General features: G+C 46.4%; 1 protein-coding gene across 1 annotated transcript in view; it reads left to right on the top strand.

The window, feature by feature from the left end:
• Positions 1-2,008: 2,008 nt before the first annotated feature.
• The window catches only part of LOC308565093 (uncharacterized protein), a 114,298-nt gene continuing 107,407 nt past the window's right edge, over positions 2,009-8,899 (top strand). The window contains exon 1 of the mRNA XM_081153896.1: positions 2,009-2,205. The gene's annotated coding sequence lies outside the window, so the exon portion shown is untranslated. The remainder of the gene's footprint in view (positions 2,206-8,899) is intronic.

Genomic DNA, 8,899 nt, shown 5'->3' with positions numbered 1-8,899 from the left:
ATGATGTTCCTTCATGTAGGTTTATTTTCAGTCATTGTTCTGGGCACCAGGAGGTCCTTTCAATCAGGAGACTCATGTCCTTTAATTTGGAGAAATCCTGTAATTAATTAGCTTATTTAATGAGAGCCTCCTCTCTATTTTTTGTCATTTTTCTGGAGCTCTTATCACATAGTTGATCTGGTTTCTCCTTTATTTTCTTCTATATCTTTCATCCCTTAGTCATTTTTTCATAATGAGGCAGGCAAAAGCAGGTTCACAGTTGTTTGTATGGGAAATAGCACAATAATTGATAAATAATAATACAGGAATAAACTGTTTCACTTACAACTGTAAATCCACCTCTGCCCACTCCTGTATTTAAAGTCCAGGAGCTCAGCCTTGTCCCCATTTCCCTTTTCTTTTTAGTAGCCTGTTCTTGTTTCACGTGCCCATGTCTTCCTTCCTCTCGCTGAGGTTTTTAATGAAAAACCACCACCACCCTGGTTTTCTTCTCTTTGATAGCTTTGTTTTTTTCTGTTTACTCTTACAACATATTTAACATTAGAATCTTTCTTCTAGCATCTGGTGACTCTCGGTAGCTGCCAAGTGGGGCAGAAAACAGCGGCCCAGAAGTTCTGTGTGTCGGATGGGGCTTGTCAGCCACTGGCTTCCCTCCGGGGTGATCTTGTTTGCTCTGATCCGGAGCCCCTCACGTCACTATCTTTTCTCTTTAGCTGGCCAGAGTCACCGGAGAAGAATCTTGCAATCTTCTCTCTAGAGAATGTGTGTCAGGCTACCAGCCTGCAGGGGAAGAGGGCTTGGGCAGGATTTAATTTTTCATTGACTCCTCTTGTTTTTAAGGCGCTTACCCTCTCCAGAGAATGTTAAACCTTCACTCTTTTCCTGGGGTGGGGAACAGTCACCCAGATGTAAGGAGCTGGAGAGGCTATCTAATTGCTTCTTCAACAGGCTTCCTGCTGAAGGTCTCTGTCCTGTCCTGTCTCCCAGTTTTACAGTGCAAATTAGGATTCTTTCCAGTCTTCACCGTTACCAGCTTAGGAGTCTGCTTTCTTGGATCTTCTGTCAGGTACTGCTGGGACTTTTAAAAATGTTTGACAAGAAGGGGAACAGTTGTGCCTTTTGCACTTTTCACTGTTTAAAGCTTGTTAAAATGCAGCTTTCTGGGCCTCCTTCCTTTGAATCTAACTCATCAGCTATAGTGTAGGCCCTAAATCCTGAAGCTGTTACAAGGATTCCCTTGGGAATCTGAGTAGGTGGTCCAGGGACCACAATCTGAAAAACTGACTTAGTGTTTTGCCAGAAATTGTCAGGGTGGCTGGATCTGGAAACTTCTCTGAAATTCCCTTGTTCCCTGTCACAGGCTCTTCGGGTTAAGGCTGAGAACACTTTTTTCCATGAACAGGGAACCTACCCTGCCGTGCTCTGGTGACTCACTTTAGGGTACTTCTTATGGGACCAGTGTGTCAGGCAGACTTTTGGCACTGTAGGGCTTTCTAAAAACCTTCTCCTCTGGATGGCTCTTTCCTGGGGTTTCTTAAAATTCATGTAACCCCTTCAGAAAGCAAGGCTGTCAGGCTGGAAGGCTATATAGCGCCTGGTAATGGGCTTTTAAAAACAGTAACTAGAAAAAAGGAAAAAACAGGCCAGCTTGCCTTTTGGTTCAAGGAATAGGAAATGGCCACTCAAAATTTGGAAGCACATTTTTTGGGGTCCTTGTTCTGCTCTGCACCTTAACTTTTTGTGTCCAAACGATGCTCTTCTTTTTTCTGAGGCCTGTCTCCCTACTTTGAAAACTCTAGAGTCCGATTAAAGCACCAATGCTCAAATATTTGACCCCAACAAGCAGCCAAACGTCCTCAACCTAGAGGCTGGGAAGGGAGTTAGCCTGCTCAGGCGATGCTCTCCAAGGAGTTTCACCGCGAGCTCTTAGAGGGGCCCAACTGCCCTGGGAGACCTGCCCCTTCGGGGCACCGGCCACAGCGGGGCTAGAGGTCTCTAGGCCAAAGGTCGCGGGCAGCGAAGCCCTCAGGGACCCCGCATCGAGCAGCCCCGCGTCCGGCAAAGCTCAGAGTCCAGGGGCGCCTGGCGGCCGCGTTTCCCGCGCGTGCAAAGGGCGCTGCGCGGCCAAGGCCACCACGTCACTCCCAACCTGACCCGCAGAGCCCGCCCCGGTTCCTGGAGACGCCAGCGACACAGCCGCCGACGGTAAGCGCTGCGCCACCCGCCGGCTTCGGGAGCGCGGGCCGTGCGCGGGAGTCGGGGGCTCCCGGCGGCTCCTCCGCGCGCCCGGGGCGCAGGCCGGGCGTCTGGCCCGAGCGCGCCGCCCGGGCGCCCCGGCTTCGGGTTCAGACAAGCGGCGGCTTTGCCAGAGGCTTCCCTCCGGCCCCTTCTCTTCCGCCCGGGAGAGAGCCGTGGCTCCGGGGCCTCCACGTGCGCGCGGCCGCGCTCCCGCGTGGCGGGGGCGGACCTGGCCTCGGTCCCCAGCCGCTCCCCGCCACCCCCCGCACCCCCCCGCCGCGCTTTCTGCCCTTGGCTCTGCGCAGTCAGGCCGCGGCCGGCCCAGCCGCTGTCCCTTCGCGCAGCTCGCCGTCCCTGTGGGACACACCGGAAGGGGGAGCTTGGGGCCCGGCGGAGGCTGTTCTGTCCCCAAGCGCCAGCCTCCCGCGCGCCTGGTACTGACGAGCCCGGGGAGACATAGGGTGGGGCCCGAAGGCTCCCCAAGAAATCCTGTCCGCAGAGAGAAGGAAGGTGCACGTGGGCTGTGCGTGAGGAGACACACTCCCCGTGCAAGGGTTTGCAAAGACCTCGTGCGCTTTGCAACTTTAAATTGTAACTGGGAGTGGATGTCAGGGGCCGTGATAGAAACGGGATATAAACGGCAGCTGAAAACACATTAACATTGAGGACAGGGCGCTTGCACGGTTATTTACAATGTATTCTTTTCTTCCTAGTTTTAATAACAACAACAACAAAAGGAATATTGAAAAACAACCCCTGCCTCTTCCTGTTCTCCCCCAGCGTTAATCCACATACACACATTTTTTTTTCCCTTTTTCTTTTTACATAATTGCGATTATGGGCACTCGTTGTTCTTTCAAATTCTGGAACAAGGGAGGTAAAGTACATCACAACAGAACGGAAGTCTTCATTAATTCTGAGAGAAAAAGAGCTCCCAACCCGTGAGCTGGACGTTCAGGACTGTATCATGCTTTCAACCAACATACTATAAAAGTTTAAAGGATAGAGGATGTGAAAAAGGACCCTTGTGAGGCATATAAATATATATTCACACACATTCTTCTTGCATCTTCATGTAAAGCCATGGACAAACTTCTTTCCAACGTAGCACTTTGAGCTTTCTCCTAAGAAAATAACTCTTGCTCTTCCTTGCACTAGAATTTTGAGAGCACTGATTTCATCGAATGTTGCTTAAACCCCTAATCAGCACTTAACCAGAGGCCTTAAGGCCTTGCACTTCTGTCCCCTCTGCCTGGAATTCTTTGTCCTTGACCTTGCTTTGCAAGATCTTCCTTATTCAGATTTCTGCTCAAATATCCATTTCTCTGCCCATCCCCTTGCAACAACGATCTTTTATTTTCTTCAAATCACTAACCACACTCTGAAATTATTGACTCTTGCCTGCCCCCCCACCTCAATAATATGTGACCTTGCTGTTTTGCTTGCTGTTATTTCCTAGAGCCATACCCCCACTCCCCGTGTCTACCAGAACTGATTTTTTAGTAAATACTTTAAAAAAAAAAAGTTTGCAGTACAGAGTTGTAGCCTCCGGAGCTCTTGCTAAGCGAATGTGACCCTTGAGGAAATATCTTTAGTGTCCTGTTTCCTACCACGTGCCTTTTCAGAAGGGTGACTTAGGTGCAGCTACTGTCCCTTCTTAGGGCCCCACCCACGGTGACCCAGGCCAGCCCCAGGAAGCAGACCCTGGAGGCAGCTGGGGCCTCTGGCTTTTGGGGGGCGGGAGGGATCTGGATTTTGGATTAGAGAGTGACTGGGATTCTCCCCCAGAGGCCCGGGACTGCTGGCTGTGCAAACCCTGACCCTTTAGCACTTCCCAGTGCTTGGCTGCACGCATGAGGTTCCAAGGTTCCTGGTGGGAGCTGCTCGTGAAAGATGCTCTGTTATTGTTGGACTCCAGGCACAGGGAATAATTAGGGGAGTGACATGAGCTTAAGTCGAGGCCTTTCCTTGTGGGCTGGGCCATGAGGCTGCAACTGGCCTGCTCTCTGGCAAAGGCCATGGATTCCTCTGGATTTCTACATGGTTCACTTCTCCGAGGAAGCCCTGGTGAGGAAGAGCCTGGGAGTGGGGGCAGAAAAGTTTGGAATTTCCCGTGGTTCCTTGGGGACTGATTGTTGTTGAGAACCACCCTGGGCAATACCAGGGTGGAGCGTCTGCGCCTGCTCGCCTTTCCTCAAGGCCACACAGGGCTCTCAGGGCGTTACAGGCTGCCCAGGCCAGGAGCGTGCGGAGTGGGTGGAGTTGCAACAGCAGTGAAAAGAACCCAATATTCTGGGAGCTATTAGTTGCCAGCAAGGAAGAAGCTTTTCCTTCAGCTCTACAGTGCCCACCACGGTGCCTGGCACACAGTGGGTGTTTAATAAATGTTCGTTCAAGTATGAAGCCAGTGAGTGTCCTTCAAACTGTTGTTTCACGTTAGGCACATTTGAAACATGACCAATGGGTGGGGATCTGAGAAAGACGGAATTAAAATTTCTATAGTACAGACTTCTCAGCCTTAGAGAGAACGTGCCATACAGCATTTCCCAAGTTGGCTATAGAAACCATACTTTCCTCCTCCACAAACATTTCACAAAACGTAGTTTGGAAACGTACCAACAGATCTGGTCCATAGGTAAAGAGCAAGGCAAGTGCTTTGGACTTTCAAGCTGTCACCTCTAACATCAGTCGTACGTTACAGCAAGGAACGTCCCACGGGAAGCCTCACGCCCAGGACACTGGGTTTTGGAACCCGGCTCAGTTTGCATTTGCCCATTTCTTCAATCTGCTATTCTAGGTCCTGGTTCGTCATGCGTCCTATTTATAGCATGTGAGAAGTGCAATATCAACTTTGAAAATAAGTGAGTGTGAATTTCGTACTCATGCCTAAAGGGTTGGAAAATTCTGAATTTTTGTAGAAATACTCTACACTCTCTTCTGTAGGCCTAGAGGAGGTGGAAGCCGTGTTCCTACTATTGTTGCTCTTGAGCTACTGTCTTGTTTAGACCTGTTTCCTTTAGCACCGGGTCCTTGGGTTTGAAACATCAGGTATGTTATTTAACACTGTATCATCCAATTGACTCATCCCTCGGTCTACTGGGAGCTGTCCAAGTGACGTTTAAGGACATGATTCCAGTTCAGTCAAAGGCTCCCTTACCATAAAGTCAGGCCTGTGATTTTAAAAAATTTTATACATAATATAAAATTTACCATTTTGACCATTTTTAGGTACGTAAATTCAGTGGCATTAAGTATATTCACATTGCTGTGCAGCCATCACCAGTATCCATCACAGGAACTTTTTCTTCTTAAGCTGGAAATCCATGCCCATTAAACAATTCCCCATTCCCCACTCTCCCCAGCCCCTGGCGGCCACCATTCTACTTTGCCTCTGTGAGTTTGACTACTCTAGGTACCCCATAATAAGCGGAATCAGACAGTCATAAGTCCTTTTGCATCTGGCTTATTTCACTCAGCATAATGTCTTCAAGGTTCATCCATGTTGCAGCACATGTTAGAATTTCCTTCCTTTTTAAGGCCGAATAATACTCCATTATATGTACATACCATGTTTGTTTCTCCGTTGACCTGGCTATGGACATTTTAGTTGTTTCCACATCCTTGTGTTTTTTATTAAGTTCTCTAAGTAGTCCTTGCATGAGCTTCCTTCCATAGAAGTTGGAGATGCCTTGTGGGTTTGATTTAATTGCGTTTGATTTGCATTGATAATAGAAAATTGCAAGCCATCTCACTAAATCAAGATGTGAATTTGGGCCCATCAAACTTTAGAGAAAGAAATGCTTTTAAATCCCAATTTCAGGTGGACTTGGATAGCAGCAGCTCTGTGCTTGGGGGGTGGGGGGATATTGGTCCTAGGAGTTAACTAGTAATTCCTGGGAGAAGAAAATCCCTTTTAGTTTGGGAAGGGAACAGGGCTGACTTAGCGGTTAGCAGTTCAGTGTTGGGCTGACCCCAGGTGCTTTCCTAGACCTTTGCAAGGCATTCGGGATGAGTGTGGAAAAGCCAGTAGGTTGGTTGGAAATTCAGGCCCAGACACCGTGGAAAGTGCTGCTTAGGAGGCTGCTGTTGGTTCTCAGATTTGAGTCGGAAAGATTAGGATGGGGGGACGTGGGAGCCATTAGAGTCCCCTCTCAGCCCAGTTTCCCACCCATCCTTTCCTCCTTCCCAGAAGACTCTGCTTTAGGGAAAACAAAATAATTTTGATTGAGCTCTTAGGTTGGAATAATTTCAAGGCGAGTTTAATGAGGCTCTTGCCCGCTGCCAGCCTCGCAGGGAACCAGCTTTATCATTTGAATCTACCGGTTCCCAAATTGTGCACCGAGGGGCTGCACATTACATTCACGGGGGTGCCGTAAGATATTTTAAATTTTTTGAGGGAAACACAACTATACTCGGCATCTCTGGGATACCAGCTCGAGGTGTGATGTGTTCATAGTTTCCACGTTAGATCGTTTCCACATTCCTTCCAGTGCAGTCATATTGTGGACCTGGGGTTTGGTGGAAGCTTTGATGAGAATCAGGGAGGAGTAGGAAGTGAGGAATAGATGTACATAGTCCATTAATAAGTAATTATGATCATTTAAGTAAAAGTATATTTTTTCAATTTATGTATATTATTTTTTCAAATGGTGACTAAATTGTTAGGACACAAACACTTAAGTTGTTTGGATTTCACTGCTTAACAAATGGAACTGTCAGGGATTTCCTAAGGGTGCTGTAAAAAATTACCGAGACGCTGAGGGCACCGTGTACCAGGAGAGTTCGGGAATCTTTAATCTATCAGAAAATTCCCAAAGTTGTGTATTTGCTTTTAAATAGATCAAACACAGAGATGAGATGACAAGAGAAAGAAAAGAAACACTTTGCTTTGAGGTTTTCTAAAGTAAATTGCTTTATTTTTCTGATCATAAAATTGATATGTACTAGTTACTTTTAAAAATCCAGAAAAGTGGAAAATAGAAAATAAAACCTCGATATTCCCACCCTTTATCCCACTCCCCCAGAGATAATAGCTGCTAACTTTCAGTGGATATCCCAGGCTTTTTTTCTGTTTATATTTAAGAATACTAGATGTTTTATAAAAATTAATCATGAATTTTATTTTATTTATTGCTTTTTAAAATCCACTAAATTACAGCTATCTTTCCATGTCAACATGAATAGATTTCTAACCATACATAATACACATATATTCACTTCAAACAGATTTATAAACACCGTACACTTTAAAGGTAGAAGAGCCTCTCTCAATTTCTAGAACCTTTATTACTAACTGTAGGATGATTCCACCACTAGAGTAGCTCAACCGTGCCCCCTTGTGGCTTGATGTGATATTTAACATTTTTCTTCAAATACTTGTGTGTAAGGCCTTGTATTCTGACATGAAGGATATAAAGGGGAATGAAATAAGGTTAGAAGCTCAGTCTGTAAGAGGAGATGCAATGTATTATTAAGTAACTATTTAAGGAAATAGAAAGTAATTAGGGATCATAAGAGGTATCAGTTAAAATCTCATAGGAGGAAGAGGTTAGTCCATCTGTGAAGATGAAAGCCTTCATAGCATGCTCACAACAGTAGCAGCAACGACAATGTTACAGATAATATTTGTTGAATGCTTATGGACCAGGAGTTGCTCTTTGCATTTTTTTCTATAGAAAAGATGGAATTTCTCTTATCTAGGCCTTTAAACATGGGTAGGATTTCGACTTAGAGGGGTGATGAGAGGTAGAATGAAGGCAGGAGATAGTCCTCCAGGTGGGGTGACTCCAAGAGGAAAAGCAGTGGAGTCTGTACAGAGAGGCCTGGGCCTTGCAGATTGCTTGGAGTTCAGTGGGAAATGACTTTAGAAAGAGGTGAGTGCCTTGCGTCCCAAGCTAAGGAATGTGACTCTAATTCTGTTCACAGGCAATGGGCACCAGAGATTCAAGGATTTTTTTGTTTTGTTTTGTTTTTAATCAGGGGAGTAATTTTCTCAGAGCTGGACTTTTGAAAAATGAACTTTTCAGCACTGTGAAAGATGAGAGACTCAAGCCTATCCCATAAATGTGTAGGGTGTTATTTTATAACAAAAAGACTCAAGGTGGAGGGACCAGTTAGGATGCTACTGCAGGAATCCAGGCAGGATATAGTGTAATGCTGCTCTGAAGAGGTGCAGCAGAAAATGGAGAGGAGGGGATGCATCGGAGCCTGGTTAGGAGGCCAGCAACAACAGGGTCTCTTCCTTGAGTTTCACATTTTTGTTATCTTGTAAAGCCCCAGTAACATTCGGTGAACTTTGAATGGAGGTCTTCATACCCAATGGACTTACTCTACATGAACTGAATAGGTTGATTCACCAGCCAGTGTTCGAGCGCCGATTTTACTCCTCTCCTCTAAGACACCAGGGGAACAACAGCTAGGCCGCATTGTTCAGCCCCTGATCTCTTCATTTTGACAGAGCCCAGGTCCTCTGGTGGGGCACATTATTCCTGGCCATTCTTTGAGTTTGTGATGGTGTTGTGGTATTTGGAGTATGGTGTTACAGTTTGTTTTTTCCCCCAATGGATATAAAACCAGAGGGAATTTGCTGACTGAGCAAACAGGATTTGGATTTGACCTGAGGAGCTGACCCTAAGGATGGGAGATCATTGGAACTGCACCG

Source organism: Miniopterus schreibersii, assembly GCF_964146895.1.
Source record: "Miniopterus schreibersii genome assembly, chromosome: 12".
In the NCBI taxonomy this organism is placed as follows: Eukaryota; Metazoa; Chordata; class Mammalia; order Chiroptera; family Miniopteridae; genus Miniopterus; species Miniopterus schreibersii.
This window is presented reverse-complemented; position numbering and strand designations above follow the sequence as displayed.